This window comes from Puma concolor, chromosome F2 (assembly GCF_028749965.1).
Source record: "Puma concolor isolate L17-30 chromosome F2, mPumCon1.1.hap2, whole genome shotgun sequence".
NCBI lineage: Eukaryota > Metazoa > Chordata > Mammalia > Carnivora > Felidae > Puma > Puma concolor.
In genome coordinates this window covers 53,838,197-53,859,006 of record NC_141684.1, presented here as the reverse complement: position 1 = coordinate 53,859,006, position 20,810 = coordinate 53,838,197, and the positions used below count along the sequence as shown (strand labels likewise).

Sequence of the window (20,810 nt, the reverse complement as noted above, 5' to 3'; positions counted from 1 at the left end):
TCTTTCTATGAATTGCCTGGATAAATACTCTTCTCTAAAAATATTTTAAAAGTAACAAGAAAAACTGGCACTTGAGGCTTAATTCTGACCAGGAAGAGAAAATTGTAGGCTAAAGAAGGAGTCATATGTTCCATGGGAAACAACAACCGCATGGTCTTGATTTTTTAAATAACCAGAGAATATAACCATGAATCAGTTAGTCAAAATGTATTTATCGTCTCCTATTCTGTATCAGATATCGTCCTCTATTCTGTATCAGTTATTGTTCTAGAGCCTGGGTGCACAGGACAAGACAAAGTGTGTGCCATCCCTCAGAAAGCTGATGTTCTAATGCGTGGGGATAAAGAGACAATAAACACAAAAGTTAGATGATACTCCTAGAATTTAGAAAAACAAATTTTAATAATTTTTGGAAGTTTTTAAAATCCAAACTGCTAATACCAGAAAAATGGTCCCCATTTTTTTCTTGTCTTTTTTTAATTAACAATATAATACTTGGAAGTGGAAACCTGGTTTTAAAGTGAAAATTTATTCAGTAACTGATAAAACTTCTATGGGAATGATGGAAAGAAGGTTGTAGCACTGGGTCGTTCTCCATCTATTAATGGTTTTGTAAGGTCTTTAATATGTTTAGGAGAGTTAACACAATTTTACTATTTATTTCTATAACAGCTCTCTTTATTTCCTAGTATCAATTCAATTCAAGCAACATCTTATACCATAGTTAAAATACAGCTATTCTGTTAAATTCAGCTTGGAATAAACTTTCAAATATTCTTAATAGAAACTTTTAATAAAAGGACATGAACAAAATAAAAAATATTCAGGAAAAAAAGTATTCGGGAAAATAATTTCACACCTAGAGACCCTAGAGGAGAGAGCTAGCATGCATGGGTGACCAAAGACTCTAGATGTTCTAATTTAAAAAAAAAAAAAAGTACATTTGAATTGTGGAAAATTGCTATAGTAAATTCTTAAATAACTTGTGAGCATGCAGGAAATGAAATGGTGACTTCCAAAAGATTAAAGCATTTTGGTAACAAATCATACTTTTGTAATGAGCAGAATGAAACATCCTAAAACACAGTGCCTTGGTATTTATAAGTCATTTCTCAAAATCTTTCACAGTATCTGTGTTAATAAGATTTTTTTTAATTGCATATGTAATACTACAGTTAGCAAGTTGGATTCCCAGTTGCACAGAAACATTGATTAGCAGGTAATGGAAAGCTGATAGGAATACTCTAGTCCTTTTCTCTCTGACAATTCTACCAGGGATTTGAATGAAGATATGGAAGGCACATTTTATTAAACATACCAAAGTATGAGGTTTAGGGTGAAAGTTAATGTGTTTGAAATGAACGGTTAGATTAAAAACATCTTGATTGACTGGAACAGTGGGAAGAGAAGACTGTTGAGCTACCATGATAGAACACTCATTACCATTGCTGCCTTCCTCCTGGGTTTGCTAAAGCCACAATCCAGATCTAACTGAATGCCTATTTTTATACAATAAGCCAATTCATTAGCACTGATGGAAAATAATAGGCAATAATCATTGTCTGGAAAGGACTAATTTTAATGCTAAGTGATAAATAGATTTGTTATTGTTTTCTTCAAATGAATGAGAGCATCAAATTTTAAAGTAGGAAGAAATCCCATAGAAATATCATAATTCAGCTTTTCTCTTCAGTTAAGAAGATCTATCGCATACCAGACGCATGGCTAACAGGCCCTTTCTGGAGTTTATTCATGACTACATCTCAGTGTTAAAATGGTGCCTAGAACTTAGTCACAGAAAATATTTGTTGATTGAATGATTTTAGGGTAGGGTAACTCACTTCTTTCTTTGACACTGCATTTCTGGGGGATACCAATTGCTGAAACTGTCTTCCTTATATTGAGTCAAACTCATTTGTCTGTAACTCCCTATTTATTAGATATAATCACGCTTTCCTGATATGGACAAAATAAACCCAGTTGTCTTCCAAATATTTTAAGATAGCTAACAATTCCCTTTTAAGAATGTGTTACTTTTTCCCGGAAGAAGGTAACTAATTCCTGAATCTTCTTTATATAATATGGTTTCCTATCCCTCAAATCATTCTTATCATTCTCTTCTGTATGTACCTCAAATCTTCAGAGTTTTATATAATGTGATGCCCTGAATTAATCATGTCTCCAGATGGAAGCTAATCTGACCACTATACCACATTATTGTAAAATTGGATTAGCTGTCAGAAAGAAAGCTATATAAGTGGCAATTATTTTAGTTCAGTCTGAAATCAATTAAAATCTTTAAGTGTTTTCTCAAACTACAAGTAGGTCTGAGCTGACATCTGGGTTACACATGTCAATTAAAAAAAAAAAAAAGATTATATTTTTCTTCTGTTTTCTACACCAAGTCTTTTAATTAGCCAAAGGATAAAAATAAGACATTGGTTATAAGAAAGAAGGGCTTATTCTATAATCATTTAAATTTGGTTTTAAAATCTCATACAGGCCTAATCAGATAAATACGTATTGTTCTCTGTACTCAGGCTTGAGACCTGAAAGTGATACCCTGGTACTCATGGCTTAGACTCTCCATGGGCAGGAAGCATGGGGCACTCAGTGAGGGAAGTCCAAGAAGCCAGGTAGGTAAGAAGCCATGGGCACACAGCACAACACGATTGCCCAAGTTTCCCTCTAGGCCAAGTGGACCTGAGGATTGCATGAAAGCACTATTGGCAAATAGAGAACCAGTACCTATGACATGCCCCTTGCTACTCTACCCTATGCTCTGAAAGGAGGGAGAATTCTAGAATTCTTTCCCAGATGGGAGGAAGAGAAGAAATGGCCACAAAGGCATATAAGGACACAGCCTTCTGAACTCTTCTCATACACAGTGAATGGATGAGCTATGTGTCAGAGGGCGATCTCTCCTGTGGAGATCTAAGAGGGTCTAAGAGGGCATAGTGATTAGAGTAGGAATTCTGGCAATTCATCCTTCAGTAGCTTGAATCGAGCTCTTTGCAACTCTAAGAAGGGTAACAGAGGAAGTTGGGCAAACCCAGTCCACATTCCCCTAAACCCTCTTCCTTTCCTTTTTTCTACAACACAGATCCAGGACCTGCCTGCCTGTATTCCCTTCCAGGCTGCCGAATGCCAAGACCTGCTCCAGACGAAGGCTGCTTTGGCCAACCAAGGGGGTCACATGGCCAAGGTACTTTGGGCATAGAAAGGGCTAGAGTTTGGGAGAGTCCTTCCAAGGGAAAGTACAGAGCAGGAGGACCCCTGGTGGCACAGGCAGTCTCTGTAATGTCCTCACAATTCTGCACTGGTTCCAAACTCACACACTCCACTCTGCAAAACACACTCTTGGCTTCAGCAGAACCTTTCCTCTTAGAAGGCAGCTTAGCAGGGGCTCCTGTGGCTCAGTCAGTTAAGCATCTGACTGCAGCTCAGGTCATAATCTCACAGTTTGTGAGTTTGAGTCCCGTGTTGGTCTCTGTGCTCACAGCTTTGAGCCTGGAACCTGATTCAGATTCTGTCTCCCTCTCTCTCTCCCCCTCCCCTGCTTGCTCTCTCTCTCTCTCTCTCTCTCTCTCTCTCTCTCTCACTGTCTCTTTCTCTCTCAAAAATAAATGAACATTTAAAAAAATTGTTTTTTTAAGAAGGCAGTATAGCAACCATGTTTTGTTCCTTGGGCATTTCCCTTTGGAATCTTACCTCAACCCACCCCCCATTCCAAGCAGCTTCTCAAAGTATTTCTCACAACACTTAACAATCTTCTCTCTGAAAGGAATCCTAGTATGAGATTTTCTCCATCTTGTAACAGTCCCAGTGATGTTTTATGCCCCTTATAGAGTGGTATCCTGGGAAGTGCTCTTGCTGGCCTACTGATCCCAATTGGATCAGCAAAGAGTAGACCTTGTCTTCTCTTCATTCATGGGTCTAGGACCCGCTTCTTTTTTCTCAGCAAGATGATAAGAGGTCTGGTTCAAATGGAGTCAATAGTAATGTGGTGAAAAGGAGCTCTTTCCACATCTACCTTGCCAGGTACCATCTTTCTTTGCCATGTACCTTGTTTTCTGCAATTATTTAAAAAAAAAAAAAGGTAGGGTGGGGGGATTGTTGACCCCCAGAAAGAAATGTCTTGCATGGTAGTATAGACTGTATTGAAAGTTCAGCATCTGATGCTCTGTTCCTGGGAATTCAAGAGAAGCCTGGGTGAGCATTGCAATACCACTGCCACCTACACTGGGGAGAGAAACTCTGAAAGGTTGTAACTTGTCTGCAGCATGAGGTGATCAACCTCTATAGTCTGGTCCAAGAGGAAGCAATTTAATTTCTGAGCTATTGAACCACAATTCACGAATGGAAAGGACTCGTGAATGGTGCAAACGATTCTTTGTAGGAATGCAAGGTTCAGCTATCATTACATATAAAAATGATATGCTTTTATATATTTGTTCTTTCTCTCCTTCCATTCTCATCCCCAGCCAAGCCACCGTCCTTTGTTTTTTTAATTCATTCTGAAAAACAAAATCATGAAAAATATTCTCACAACAAAGTCTTTTCTCACTCTCAGCCATGTTTATATAGAGCTGCAGTAATGGTCTTCCAATAAAATGAAATAAAGAAAGAATGCCAACTGAAAGAAATGAAGAAATAACTAATTTGGCATAAAAGCCTCACTGTCTTCCCCTCTAGCAGGCAGTCACTCTTACTCTCTATCTCCCTCATACTTTACTTGTGCTAAGGTAACAGGATTAGGAGATGTCTGCCATACCTCTAAACTTAGCAGAAGATGCTGAAACAAAGCACCAACTAACTACATTGAAAGAAAAAAATCAAATACACATCACCTTTTGATTATGGTCAAGGCATTCCTGGCCTTATTTTCTTTGCCTTAAAAAAGTTGTTTGACATCCTAGGTACTAGGTGGGCCAAACAAAACACATCTGTGGATTGTCTTTGGCCAGACAGATCCAACTTTGCAAAGCCAGACCATCAGCTGTAATGCAGGATGTTGCAGATTTCTTCCATCCCATCTTCTGTGTTCCTTAAGAACTCTGCCACAGACCCAGTGCCAGCTTTTATTAAGATCATTATCTCATTTATTCTCCTTGGCATTTTACAGAAACACACACTTTGAAGGATTAGGCGACTTCCCCCAGAGCACACAGGCCACAGGTGGTAGAACTAGGACAGAGATGCTGTGACATCAAAGCCCATGCTCTGACTCTTATGTTGTGTTGCTCCTCAGCAGTAAGTGGGGGAAGCAATGGTAATTCTCCTTGATGAAGTGACACTCAGCTGCTATGTCTTCAGGATGTCTCTGTGACCTGGAAGAGCCAAGGGGCATGGGGGGTCCTGCACCTTTCCCAGTACAAGTCTTCCCATCCATGAGTGGATCACGTGCCTTTTCTGAGGACCTTTCATTATCCTTCCCCAGCCCCTGGAAGCAATGAAGTTTGTTGGAAAATCAGCAGAATTTTTTCTTTCTAGCCCACTCTCCTTTAGTGGAGGTAAAATCTTAGGGGAGTCATAATTTAGAAATTTCCAAATTTCTGAAATAGAGCAATCATCTCCCACTCTTCCTGAAAGAATCAAATGATAATAGTGTGTATGAACGTACTTCATAAATGGGAAAATATTCTACGTGATATTCTGGCTCAAGTTTAGATAACAAAAGTTGGATCAATGTGCTAGCACATACCCGCTGGCAAAAAGAAAAAAAAGAAAGAAAGAAAGAAAGAAAGAAAGAAAGAAAGAAAGAAAGAAAGAAAGAAAGAAAGAAAGAAAGAAAGAAAGAAAGGAAAGAAACTGCACAAACTAATTTTGTTCCTTTGCTAGTATTGTAGCTATCATTCTAAAACGCAGTGGTGTTTAAAATGCTGACTTAACAAAAAAAGGCAGGTTTGGGTAGAAACCAAGATAGTTATCAAGTGGGTTTTGGCCATTTGTGGCTTATTATGTGGTTCTTGAGCATAACCAGAGTAAACTATGATGAGGCCAAATGGAGATGCACAGCATTAAACCCTGGGGCTGCAAGAGCAGACACTTAGAATAAGAAATAGTTTGATTCTACAGTGTTCTGAAGGGAACAGGTGACTCAGCAATTCTGTCTTCATTTCCTCCTTGGTGTGGACCTAGCACTAAAAGAGAGCAAAAGCTGGACCTCTGCCTCCTTTAATCTGTTCTTCCATCAGAGTAAAGAGATTAAACACAGGGAAGTGCTAACTTCAAGACCGAGTAAGGAGTTGCAAGCTATCGCAGCTCACTCAAAGTCCAATTTATCCCAAGGAGTTTTTAGAATGAAATATGTTCCTTTAACTCTTAATTAAAACAACAAACAAACAACAATAAAAAAAAAACAGCCCTTTGCTAGTCACAGAAAATGTCTATCTGGGTGATAACCAGAATTTTCTTTACTGTTACAAAGTCTTTAAAATTTCCTATCTTACCTGAGGAAGGATTATTCCCTTTTTATAGATGAAAAAACTAAATTTCAGAGAGACTAAGCCACATAGATAGTAACTGGTAGAGATCGCACGTGAACACAAACCTTCTTTTTCAAATGATCTTAAGTGTTTTTCTATGCTCTAGCCCTTTTAGATTTCATCAGTGAAATGCTGGGGTCATTTAAAGTCACGGCTTTGAAATCAGTGAAACAACTAACAAACCCAAGGCAACATGGTTAGTTTTCATAAACCATTTATTGCAGATTTCACAGGATAATACCAATTTGAAAGTTTATTTTCTGTTGTTCTCCAACAGTTATTGAACTTGTCACAGTACACATCCAAAACATTTCTATTATTGTTTTGTAAAAAATTCCATATGACTCTAACGTTGTCTTTTAAATGCTGAAACTAACTTCCCTGTATACGTGCTGTCTCTTGACTCAGAACATAAGGTTTTTTAACAGGGCCATGTTTGGTTGAGAACAGGTTGGGAGGGATGGGGGAGGCAAAGGATTTTGGGTTGAGGTCTGGTCTGGTTAGCTCAGGTGTCTGGAAGAGGGCTCTGAAATGTCCTTGGGAAGCCCTTAATTTCAGACGTGCTGAATTTGGGGGTTAATAATTAAAATTGTACCATGTTTTACACTTGAATATGCCTAAGATGGTATTTGTAAAACATTAGGTGACCCTAATTACATCTTAGAATCATCTACTCTTGGTGCTTACTTCTGAGAAGAAGTAAGAAATATTCCAAAGTTCCCATATCAGACAAACAGGAAAAGGAGCAGGGAATGTTTGATGAGGAATTATAGACAAACTGCCCAACTATGCCTTGAACCACAAATCTGCACGTAGCCCAAAAAGAGCTGATTCAACTGAGAGCTGTCTGATACTAGCGAGCAGAGAGAGAATCAAGAACATGAAATTCCTGCCATGTCAGGCCTCTGGGGCCATTGCAATTACTGTCTCCTGATCAGCCTGAATGCAAGTTCAGACCTCACCCTGCCCTTCCAGCATCTCTCCAGGACAGACAACCACAGACTTTGTTATCTGGCCCCAATCAAACCCCGGATCTGCTAGAGAAGGCTTTTCAACACTCCTGTGGATTTCTTCATTGAGAGACCTGATGAGTCCTGGGTATATGGCATTCTACCCTAAACCACGAGGGCCACACTCTGTTTTCTAAATGAATGCTTCCCCCCTGTAGGTAGGTATCTGCTTGAGTGGCTAGGAATTAGGTGTTCAAATTGGTCAACCCAAAATGGGTTCAATTTAACTGTATTTTTAAATAATATCCTAATGTCCATATCTATACTCTACTGGAATGTGCAGGAGGGGAATAAAGGAGGCAAATACCAATAAAAAAGAACATAGAGTAAAACAAATTACATAGCCAGAATAAGAAAATAAGCAAGCCAATTATAAAATAGGCCAAAAATATGGACATTTCACCAAGAAGCATGAATAAGCACACAAAAAGCTGTTCAGCCATTAGGTAAATACAAGTTATGACCAAAGTGAGATACCACTACATACCTGTTAGAATGGCTAAAATTAAAACAACCAACCATTCAGAGTATAGGCAAAATATAGAATAAAGTGATTGAACCTCTTAAGCATGCTGGTGGGGACATAAAGTGGTGCAGCCACTTTGGGAAACACTTGGGAAATTTCTTTGAAAAGCAAAAAACATACACCCTCCCCCCAAAATACACTTACTATGGAATCTGGCCATTCCATTCCTAAGTGTTTCTAAGAAAACTGAAAGTGCATGTCCATATAAAAACTTGTACATTAATATCTAGTAATCTTAAATGTCAAAAACTGCAAACAATCCGAATGGCCATCAACTAGGTGGATAAAACTGTGGTATATCCATATAATGGACTACTATTCAGCAATAAAAAAGAATTATAATATTAGTATACACTATAACATGGATGAATCACAATGACATTAACCTTACAAAATAAGCCAGACAAAGAAAGTATATATACCACATGATTCCATTTATATAACATTCTACGAAATGAAAACTAATGTTTCATGACAGAAAGTAGATCAGTAGCTGCCTGGACATAGTTGGTAGGGATGGAAGGAGAAGGGAGAGATAGCAAAGGGGCAGGAGGAAACTTTTGGAGATGATCAATATGTTCATTATCTTGATTGTAGTGATGGTTGCATGAAGGTGTATATGTCAACTCTTCAAATTGTATACTTTAAATATTTACACGGTTTTTGATTGTCAGTGATACTTCAACATAGCTGTTTTAAAAATACCATGAACACTGGAGTGTTTCCTTTCTCCTTTGCTAATTTTTTACAACAAAGTAATATGTACATGTATGTGTGGAAAAGCTATACTAAGGGCCTCATAGTGAACAATAGCAATAGTTTCCATACAAACATCTTTTCAATCTTACTTTTTAAAGTAAACTGTTTTTCGGAGTCTATAGAGAACAAACTGATGCTTACCAGAGGGGAAGTGGTGGTGGGGGCAGGGGGATAGTGGGCAGATGGATGAAATAGTTGACGGGGATTAAGGAATATACTTGTGATGAGCACCGTGTGTTGTATGGAAATGTTGAATGACTATATTGTACACATGAAACTAATATTACACTGTGTGTTACCTAACTAGAATTTAGATAAAAATTTAAAAACAAAATAAATCTTTCCTCAGCAAATAAATAAATAAATATTTTTCTCCCCCATACCCAAAGTAAGCTTTTTAACTATCTCTGATTTTAATTCTTTCGTATTTGTCTTTCTAACTTTAAATATCTGACTTAAATTATTACTTTCAGTTTTCCAATATAAGATTCTCTAACGGTCGTACTGCCTCTCTCCTTTCTCAACTTCCTATTATTATGCTATTTCTTATATTTCCTCAATTTCTCAAAATCTTGACATATTTTATTTTGCTTCATAATCACACATATTTTTCTACACAGTTTTTTTTTGTGTGTTTTTCTTCACCATGTTGTTACTACCATGTCACAATGTATAGTCACATTATCTAATTCTTAGAAACGATTTCTTTATTCTTTATTTCTTTATTCTTAAGACAGTCTTCCTAGAGTCTACTTAATTGACTTTCTGGCTTGCTATCCAATTATCATGCAAAGATTTCTTTTCTTTGCCTCACTAACTACTAGGCTAGTTTCCAATTCTTTTTATCCAATTTCTTTTTCTTGTTTTCTAGAATTATCTTCCTGGATTATGTCCTCAAGTAACTTTTGGAAATGATGCCTGGCACCGAAGTTTCTGAATCCTTCCATATTGAATATGGTCTTTATGCTCTTCCTAGACTTGATTAAATTGACTAGAGTATAGAATTCTAGGTTAATATTATTTTTCTATGAACATTTTACTTTTGCAAAGTCTAATACACTGGTCTTATTTCTTCTTCTATGCAGGTGATCTGTATTTTTTATTTTTTTATCTCAGAAGAAGTTTCTACTTTATGCCTTATCTTTAAGATATTGAATTTTGGAGGCACCTGGGTGGCTCAGTTTTGCCAACAGCACAGAGCCTGCTTGGGATTCTCTCTCTCCCTCTCTCTCTGCCCCTCTCCTGATTGTGTACACAAGTGCACTCTCTCTTTCTCTCTCTCAAAATAAATAAACTTTAAAAAGAAAAAGATACTGAATTTTCATGGGGTTATAACTTGATGGAGGTCATTTTTATTCAATCTGTTCCTCATTTGGTGGATTGCTTCTAAAGGAAGATTCTTTAGCTCTGGGAGACTATCTCAGTTCTTTTATTATTTCTTTTCCCTTGATTTTCTCCCCCTCCACACCCTTTTAATTTTGTTTCAATTGTTCTCTTTCTGGAATTCTTACTATTTAACTTGTTGATATTTTGACTTGATCTTCTGTTTTAATTTTCCTTTCTAGATTTTCCTCCTTTTTTCCCCCCATTTTACTCTGCTTGAAAACATTTTGTAACCATAATTCAAGCCCTTCTAAAAATGTAGGGGAAGGGAACAATCATAGAGCTATTTCTAAGAGCTCTTTTTTTGTTTTCTGATTGCCCAATTCTTATTTTGTGAATACCACATCTTCACAGTTCTCTTTAAGGACAAGAGTAGAGTTCATGGAGTTTAAATTTTCTTTTGTTCTCTAAATTACCAGTTAGTTTCCATTTCTTTTTCTTGGTCTTTAAAACTGTGGATTTTCTTCATATATATAGTGATGTTTGGTTCTTCTTTCGTATTTATATTTTATGTTTACTATTTCAAGATAACTGGTGTAGGCTTTCTTCTCTGCTGTGTATATATTTCGCTTTCCCACTAGGGAAGGCTCCATGTTAGACTGAATCGGCAGAACACTCCCAAATTGGAAAGAGCTTGGTAATATCTACTGTAGGAGACTTGATTCACCCCAGACAGTTCTTTAATTCTTTCCTAGAGAAGAATTCTAAGGTCAGAAAAATGTATATAGAAGAAGAGTGTGGGAGCCGGGGGACCTGGGTGGCTCAGTTAGTTAAGTGTCCAATTCTTGGTTTCAGCTCAGGTCATGATCTAACGGTTGTGAGAGAATCAGGCTCTGCACAGATGGTGTGGAGCCTGCTTGGGACTCTCTCTCTCTGTCTCTCTCCCCCTCCCCCACTCATGCACATGTGCACACACACTCTCAAAATAAATAAATAAACTTAAAAAAAGAAAGAGTATGGAAGCCAAATGACAATGTCATTTTGTAACCAGATTTTTAATTAACCCCTGGATTTTTTTTCAACATTTCATTTTGAAACACTTTTCGATTTATAAGAAATTTCAAAAATAATGCAGATAATTCCCATGTACACTCCATCCAGATCCCCCCAGTGATAACATCTTACATCACATCATAAATGCAAAGAAACTGAGGTGCCTGGGCATTAAGCCCGACTTCAGCTCAGGTCAGTATCTCATGGTTCATGAGTTTGAGCCCCACATTGGGCTCTCTGCTGTCAGCACAGAGCCCACTTTGGATCCTCTGTCCTCCTCTCTCTCTGCCCCTCCCCCACTCTCATTTTTTCTCTCTCTCTCTCTCTCAAAAATAAACATTTAAATAAATAAATAAATAAATAAATAAATAAATAAATAAATAAATGCCAAGAAACTGATATTGGTACAATACTATTGATAACACAGATTTAGTCAGATTTTAACAATATTTCATTCTTTTTTAGGCTGCATTGTTCTATGAAATTTTATGATATGTATAGATTAGTGTACCCATCAAAACAAACAGGATACAGAACTGTTCCATCACCACTAAGAAACTCCTTCATGCTACCCGTTTATACTCACCTTCCCGTCCCACCCCCAGCCCTAATCCTTAGCAACCACTGCTTTCTTCTTCACCACTATAACTTTGTCACTTCCAGGATGTTATATAAATGGAATCATAGAGAATGTAACTTTCTAAGATTGGCTTTTTTAACCCATTACAATGCCTGAGACTCATCTAGTTACTTGTTTATTAATACTTTGTTCTTTTTTATTGCTAAATAGTGTTCTATGGTATGGATTACCACAGTTTGCTTCTCTAGCCACCCATTGAAGTACACTTAGGTGGTTTCCAGTTTCAGGCTATTGCAAATAAAGATGCTATGAACATTTATCTACAGGTTTTCTGTGAACATAAATTTTCATTCCTGTAGGATAAATACCCAGGGATGTGACTGTATAGTCAGATGGTAACTCCGTGTTTAAATTTTTAAGAAACTGCCAAACTTTTTCAGAGTGGCTGTACCCTTTTATATTCTCACAAGCGCTATGTGAGAGACTCACTTGCTCTACATCCCTGTCAGCACTTAGTATTATCAGCATTTTTTATTTTAATCATTCCAATAGGTAGTTAGTACTTTAATTTGCATTTCCCTCCTGCCTAATGATCTAGAGCATCTTTTCATATTTGCCATATGTATATCCTCTTTGGCAATGTCTTTGGTCTAATCTGTGCTTGGACGGATTGCCTTCTTTCTGTTGTTTAAAGAGTTCTCTATATATTGTGGATATATATGCTAGAGTTTAAGTAACTGAAGACTCCTTTCTTTTTCTCTCTCTCTTTTTTTAGATAGAGAGCACGTGCACGAGTGGGGGTAGTGGCACAGGGGGAAAGGGAGAGAATTTTAGCAGGCTCCGTGCTCAGCACAGAGCTCAACACAGGACTCAGTCCCATGAGCCTGGGATCATGACCTGGGCCAAAATCAAGAGTTGGATGTTGAACTGAATGAGCCACTCTGGCCCCCCTAACTGAAGACTTATTTCTAAAATGGGGAAAAAGAAACAATCTCTAAGAAAATTTTTCAAATTAAAAACATGTTTTTAATTTGTTTTCTAATTTTCTCAGCCAAGACACAAAATATTTAGATTGACAAATATTCCCTGAGAAAATCATCAAATAAAAAATCTCCTTGAAAGCAAACATCATTTTTTATGCAATTAATTCTTGATTATCATTTGTCTGGCACCTGTTAAGCATTTTTCAGATAAAATATTATATTCTTACTGGAATGTTACCACTCATCTTCAAACACTTTAGTATTATTAATGACCATGTTGTAAATACATTTTGATTGAATTATCTTGAATTAGGATAAAAACAAGATGACTGTGACAAATGAATGCTTGGAAGTGGAATTTCTTGAGAAATTTCTTTGATAATATGAAGTCAAAGCTTTGAATATATGTTCTTCAACAATAATCTGAAGCTGGGCTTCTATCCTTAAAGAAATGCCTATTTTATTTTTATTTTTTTGTTTAATATGCTGAAAAAACCTGGAGTAACAGTTGTTTCCTAGAAGCTATTTCACAAAAAGAAGTTGAGTGCTCTTCTGAGATAAGGCTGAGATAGAAACATACTGATTTAAAATGTATTAAAGGGGCACCTGGGTGGCTCAGTTGGTTGGTTAAGCCTCTCTTGATTTCAGCTCAGGTAACGATCTCATGGTTCTTGAGATTGAGCGCCATGTCGGGCTGCATGCTGACAGTACAGACCCTGCTTGGGATCCTCTCTTTCTCAGTCTTTCTGTGTTTCTCTCCCACTTGTGCTCTCTCTCTCTCTCTCTCTCTCTCTCTCTCTCTCTCTCTGACAGAAGAAATAAAAAACAAAAGGGAAACTAAAGCTAAAGTTTTTTTTTTTTAATTTTTTTAACCTTTATTGATTTTTGAGACAGAGAGAGAGAGCATGAACAGGGGAGGTTCAGAGAGAGAGGGAGACACAGAATCTGAAACAGGCTCCAGGCTCTGAGCTGTCAGCACAGATCCCGACGTGGGGCTTGAATTCACGGACTATGAGATCATGACCTGAGCCGAAGTCGGACGCTCAACCGACTGAGCCACCCAGGCGCCCCAAAAGTTTATTTTAAGAAGAGTGCAGGCCCCAGACTATCATTTCATTCGGAAATCTCTCCCCCCAACACCGCCTGCCTTCTCCACCGCCTGTTCTCAAAAGGCTACGACCATGTTACATTTCCATTGCTCTACCCTCAGTCCCTCCCCATGTCCTCAAATCATGGCACTGAAGTCAGTGTTCTGGCCATAGAGGGGCTTCTCCACGTGCTGACATCACTCTCGCTGGATTTGCTGTAGCCACACAACTGCTCCGTTGTGGCAACTGCTGTCTTAAAGTCAAGGAGACAACTTTGTCTGGTCTGGGTCAACCCCTGGTATTGGTAAACACCAGGGGTTCTCAGCGGCAGAGCTATTGACATGTGGACAGGATAATTCTCTGTTTTGGAGGTTGTCTTGTATAGTCTGGGGAAAGAAGAAAATCCTGCCATTTGGGACAACATGGATGGACTTTGAGGGCATTTTGCTATGTGAAATAAGTCAGACTGAGACACACAAATATCACATGCTATCACTTATATGTGGAGCCTAAAAAAGCCAAACTTACAGAAACAGAGAGTAAAATGGTGGTTGCCAGAGGCTAGGGGGTAGAGGAATTAAGGAGATGTTGGTCACAGGGTACAAACTTACAGTTGGGAGATAAATAAGTTCTGAAGATCTAACACACAGCATGTGATAATAGCCAGCAATGCTGTACAATATACTTCAAATTTGCTAAGAGACTAGATGTTAAACTTTCTCACCACAAAAAAGAAATGCTAATTATGTGATGTGACGGAGGTGTTGGATAATGCTATGGTGGTAAGCATACTGCAATATATAAATGTATCAATTCAACACATTGTACATCTTAAACTTACAAAGTATTATATGTTAAATATACCTCAATTTTTAAAAATAAAAAAAAACATAAAAAACATTTTCCATACCCTGAAAAAGTAAAGAATAAGCATAGGATAGCTTGATTGACCCAAATTCCCAAATTATACTCAAGTTAGGTCCTAAATCTTAGAATTAATCTATTTGCAAATTCTCAGGTTCTGATTACAAGTATGTTTAATTTTTAAAAGAAAAATTTTAACTTATTAATTTTGTGCTGCTTTATTAGTTCAACATAGTAATGCTTCAATTGAAACTAACACAATTATGTATTTTTTGGTTAATTTCCAGTTTACTTTTTTTAATTCATAGCGATTCCTAAGGATTAGCCAAAATAGTGAAAATTGACTTTAAAACTTACAATCTTTGGGGGCGCCTGGGTGGCTCCATCGGTTAAGCGACCGACTTTGGCTCAGGTCATGATCTCATGGTTCCTGAGTTTGAGCCCCGCATCGGGCTCTGTGCTGACAGCTTAGAGTCTGGAGCCTGGAACCTGCTTCCAATTCTGTGACTCCCTCTCTCTCTGCCCCTCCCCCGCGCACACTCTGTCTCTGTCTCTCTCAAAAATAAATAAAAAGTTAAAAAAAAAAAAAAAAACAACTTATAATCTTTGGGGCCTGGGGGGCTCAGTCAGTTAAGCGTCTGACTCTTGATTTCAGGTCAGATCATTATCTCACAGTTTGCAAGATCGAGCCCCGTATTGGGCTGAGAACTGACAGTGCACAGCCTGCTTGGGATTCTCTGTCTCCCCCTCTCTCTGCCCCCCACCCTCCCACTAGCATGTGTTCTCTCTCTCCCTCTCCCTCTCTCTGAAAATAAGTAAGGTTTAAAAAATAAAATATGGGCGCCTGGGTGGCTCAGTCAGTTGAGTGTCCAACTTCGGCTCAGGTCATGATCTCACGGTTTGTTAGTTTGAGTCCCGCATCAGGCTCTGTGCTGACAGCTCAGAGCCTGGAGCCTGCTTGGGATTCTCTGTCTCCCTCTCTCTCTGCCCCTCCCCTGCTTGCGCTCTGTCTCTCTCTCTCTCTCTCTCTGTCAAAATACATAAACATTTAAAAAAATAAATTAAAAATACAACTTAAAATCTTTGCTCTGAATATATTATCAGCAAAATGAGCCCATTAAATAAAACTATTTCTTTGATTCCAAAGGCAGTGGTCTATTCAGAACTGCTTTGTTGTGCCCTATATGAGAAGACATTTAATGTTGGCTAAAATATAGACATTACAAGAAAGATAAGAAAGACCAGAATTTAGTCTCCTTTGGTTGTTTTGACTCACCCCAATGAAGAAGTTCATACTTCCCCATTGAGAATCCAGATACTGTTCACAATCTAGTCCTTTGGAGGTTTCTATTGTCCAAGAAAAACAAGGTTTTGTCAACAGCTCCCAGATGCATGCTGGATACAAGTCCTGCCTATGCTCACCCTGCCCCATTGTCTCCTTGCAATGGGCTTTTGTGTCCATATTTCTGATTTTGGCTTGAAAGAGAATATGTAGTAAGGCAAGGGACTTTAATAAAATGCACAGCAGAATAATTTATAGAGATACTATATTCTTATTTTTCCTGTTGTGTGAGACTCAGGACAGAGAGCAATTTTTTTTTTCTCTCTTCCTTATGCTTTTTATCCAAGCTTTCATCCTGAAGGCTTCTGAGGCTTCTGTTGTTCACAAGGGAGAAATAGTAGGACTTTTTTTTTTTTTTTTTTTTTTTTTTTTGACAGCTTGGCCTGGGAGATACCCTACAGCAAACCTCTAGGACCAGGGCAAGAGAAGATTGATGGGAGGGGGACAGATTTGAAAAGGGGTTGGTTTCAAGAGTGGTAGAGGCCCAGAGTCTCTTGCTGAATAGAAATGCTGAACTCTAATGGGGGAGCCAACAAGAACAGATAAAGTCTGAGTTGGATACCGGGAATGAGGGAGGAGGCAGCTCAGAAGGGCTCCGATGCCACTACTCAGCCTAGGGGGGCTGGAGCTGCCCACCTGCAGAATCTAGATGAAGGGGAGAGCATTAACTGTGATCAAAAATACCTACTCCCTGGGATGCCTGAGTAGCTCAGTCGGTTAAGCATCCGACTCTTCCTTTCACCTCAGGTCATGATCTCACGGGTTCATGGGTTCGAGTCCCGCATCAGGCTCCATGCTGGCAGTGAGGAGCCTGCTGGGGATTTTCTCTCCCTCTCTCTCTGCCCCTCCTCCACACACGTGCACACTGTCTTTCTTTCTCTCTTCTCTCAATATAAATAAATTTTTAAAAATACCTATTCCCAAACGTCCTTAACTGTGAAAATATCCTCCTGCTTAACCCTGAGGAAGGGGAAGGAATTCCAAACCTGACTGGGATTGGAGAAATCAAGCTCACAACCAGATTTAATTTGATTTTGAACAAACAAGGGAATGTGACATTTCTTAGACCCAAGCATTATGCAGCAAATCCCTTGTCATGGCAATGCCTCACCCGCTCCAGTTGCTTAGGGGTTTCGACCAGATGCCTCCAGAGAACATTAAAAGAGAAAAAAACATCTCTTAGCAAAGACTACAGCTTCAAATGTGTAGCTGGAAGAGCTTTCAAACTTGTTTAACAGAATCACACAATTTAATATGTATTTCTGTGATCACGTAGAATGGGACTCATGAGTGTTAAACCTTGCAAATCCCAGGCCACATTAGATAGAAACTGGGTCCTGAGAGAGCTGGGAGGCCCTACTTGTTAGGTTCTAAGAACCAAAGTGGAGGACCGCTGTGGAACAGCACACATTCTGGAGGAAGACATGATTTGGTGTGAGCCTCCCGGGGAGAATGAGCTGCGGAGCTATCTGTGGTACTGGATGGGCTAACCGACAATGTCTAGAGACCAAAGTGCAAATGGCAGATGAGTGACACCTGGTTTCAGTTTGAGTCTGAGGGCAGCAAGAGGGAGGAAGGATTCAACTGCAGTCTTTAAGGTGATATTGTTCCCGTTAAAATAGGCTTTTGCAATATACTGGATTTCTGATCCTTAATTTGAAACTTCATGCGACTACATGTGCATACATGCTTGAGATAATTCAGTTCTACAAATCTTTACTAGGTATCTGCCATGTGCAATGCATTATACTAAACACATGGGAGAGATACAAGGTGAAGAAGACACAGTCCCATCTCTCTCTTCGCAATAACTTAGTGGGAGAAATGGAAACAAACATAAATCAGTCTCGTACAAGAAAGAATAGGTCATCTATTAAAAGAAAGTAATATTAGTAACTAAGATTTATTGAGAGCTTTCTAGGAACCAAGCACTAATATGCACTACAACATTCTAAGGGATGTACTATTATTATCCCCACTGTACAGATGACAGAACTGAAGTCCAAAAAGATTAAGAAACTTGCCCAAGGTCATATAACTAAGAGTAGATCTGGAATTTGAACCCAGAGATATTGACCCCACAGCTCGAGCTGTTAAACACCAGCTGTGAAATGCAAGTAATGTGTGATAGTAGAATGGGGTAGAAAAATGTTAAGTTGTTTGTAGGGGAGAAATGAGGAACCAATAAAGACTTCTTAATCCTTGTACTTATTAGGAGAAGAGGCAAAATGGGCAAGCTCTGTATTAATTTCATTTTCAAAAGCAAATACATTCTTTTTGCTTATTTATACTGTCTATATAAGCCAAAAGGTTATTATATTTAAGAGTCCTTCGAAGAAAAGAAATCTGTCATTTAATTGTTTTGGAAGTCATAGTATTTTTCACATATTTTCCCCCATAGATACACATTTTCCTTATCCCTACATTGAAAGTATAATGTTCTTTTTACCATGTTTTATTTTTTTTCCAATATGCTTCTTTTTTTTAGTTTTTATTTAGATTCCAGTTAGTTAACAGGTGATATGAGTTTTAGGTGTCCAATTTAGTGATTCAACCCTTCCATACAACACGCAGTGCCCTTAATCCCCATCACCTATTTCACCCATCCCCTTTCCTATGTTTTATTTAGAATAACACAATCTCAGTAGTCAACCTTTATGTCTACAACTAATATAACGTGTATGTAGAATAGCAGTCATTTCTTGCGTTTATATTGCTCTTTTCTCTCAAAAAATCTAAGACCTACATGTTGCCCTGATCTTTTCCATTTTGAGGAGACCCTTATCAATAACGTGCTATAACGTGTATTTAATGGAGAGAAGGAGTAAACAAAAAAAAGAGCCTGTGACTTTTCTAGAGGCATAGATTACTCTCTAAAGGAGATTGGAATAGAGCACATGACCTTGGAACTCCCAGGTAGCTCACTGGGTTAAGCACCTGACTCTTGATTTCGGCTCAGGTCATGATCTCACGGTTTGTGGGTTCGAGTCCTGTGCCAGGCCCCATGCTAGCAGTGAGAAGCCTGCTTGGGATTTTCTCTTCCTCTTTCTGCCCCTCCCCTCCCCTCTCAAAATAAATAAAGAAACTTAAAAAAAATTGCGACCTCACTCCCAGTCTAGGGCTCAAGCGACCTACCACACCAAGTGGCAAAGTAAATGAGGTTTGGCAGAGCTAATGGAATACATTAGGAACTATGCAAACAGGTCAACACAGAAAATCAGCATACTGTCTCAGAAATCCTCCCTAAGAAATGTGTCATGTGAAGATTATTCACACCCACAGTAGCCACTTTGTAGGCTTTCTCATTCTAAAATGTACATTTCTTCATCTTTGTCACAACAGTATGTTATGCCATTATGTTTCATCATCTGTACAACGATAGAGGTACTTTCCTAGAATGTGAGCAAGCAAGGAAGGTAATGAGAAAAATGAAGACCTTCCATCCAGAAGCCCATGGAAGTCAATCTCCAAGTGTATGTTTCAGTCGGATCAACTCTCATTTGGGGCGTGTCCCAGCTCACCAAAGAGAAACCTGTTAGTGTGAGCTTGCCTTTTCTGATGGCAATCCCAGCATGTTTATGACTGAACTCGGTCCACAATTGTCTTCAATGGAGGCTAAGTCTGGAGTCACAAGAACAGTTCCAAAGACAAGCTGCAGAGCCCTTGGCCACTGATTTTGCAGCCTTCATACAGTTCAGTAATTTTCCTAGGGCCTGGCTGATGAGCAGCTGTGCCTCTGATCGGGTCAGTGAAAGTCTTGCCTGATAAGCAGCCATTCCCAGTGTCTAAGATAAGAATGCTTGTTTACCAGAGGCACGTGATCAACTCCTAGGGCGGAGGCCCCTGAAATCCTGTCACTACAGACTTTCTGGCACCAGAGAACTTCAGAAGTCAAGGGTCCAGCACTCAGAGAAAGCCACTCACAACATTAAAGGACCCTTGGGTCTGGGCTCTGTGTTGCTGTGTACTTTGGGGTTCAAGCAGCTGCAAATTAGAGAAGTTTCCTGATTTGAGAGTAGGTAGTGAGCTGCGACTTCAGAGTCACCACATAGGTAACGGCACCACAGGACAGGAGACAAGAGAAACATGCCTGAGGCGCTGGACTAAGGCACATGGATGGACAGTGGTCACCAAATCATAGTATAACACCTGATGGCCATACTTCTCCACTTCTGAGAAGGACATCTAGACCGTTAAGGAGACTCAGCTGAACACTAACTGAATAGCAAAAGATATTTATCTCCACCCACATGTGCACACACGTGCACACACATGCACATACATGCACACACACACACGCACACACACACACACTTTGCAGATGTGATTCAGGATCTTGAGACAGGAGAATACCCTGGATTAACAGAGGGAGTGCCACATGCTGTCACAAGGGTCCTCGTAAGAGAGAAGAAACAGGAGATGTTCACATACACATACAGAGGAAGGTGCTGTGAAAATAAAAATTAGAGTCACGGGGCCACAAGTGGCTCAGCACAGCAGAAGCCACCAGAATTCCAGCAGAAGCTGGAAGGGGCAAGGAAGGGGTTCTCCCCCAGACCTGCCAGAAGGAACATACGGTGCTGACATTGTAATGTTTGTCCAGTGACATTGATTTCAGACTCTGGCTTCCAGAACTGAGAAAACAAATTCCTATTGCTCTAAATCACCCAGTTTGTGGGAATTTGCTACAGCAGCCACAGGAAAGGGATACATATTATTATCTAATACAAATTTGTCTACACCTACAAAGCCCCACACACATAGTCAGGATTCAGATATAAACAAACCAGTGAA

The 20,810-nt window shown here is 39.0% G+C and overlaps 1 protein-coding gene and 1 long non-coding RNA gene across 4 annotated transcripts in view; one reads left to right on the top strand and one right to left on the bottom strand.

Annotated features, from left to right (window-relative positions):
• The window catches only part of LOC147572019 (uncharacterized), a 270,675-nt gene that overhangs the window by 243,051 nt on the left and 6,814 nt on the right, over positions 1-20,810 (top strand). The window contains exon 2 of the long non-coding RNA XR_015247013.1: positions 3,104-3,205. This is a non-coding gene — a long non-coding RNA (uncharacterized LOC147572019). The remainder of the gene's footprint in view (positions 1-3,103; positions 3,206-20,810) is intronic.
• Positions 1-20,810, bottom strand: part of FABP12 (fatty acid binding protein 12) — a 63,302-nt gene that overhangs the window by 39,690 nt on the left and 2,802 nt on the right. The gene's annotated exons all lie outside the window — the stretch shown is intronic.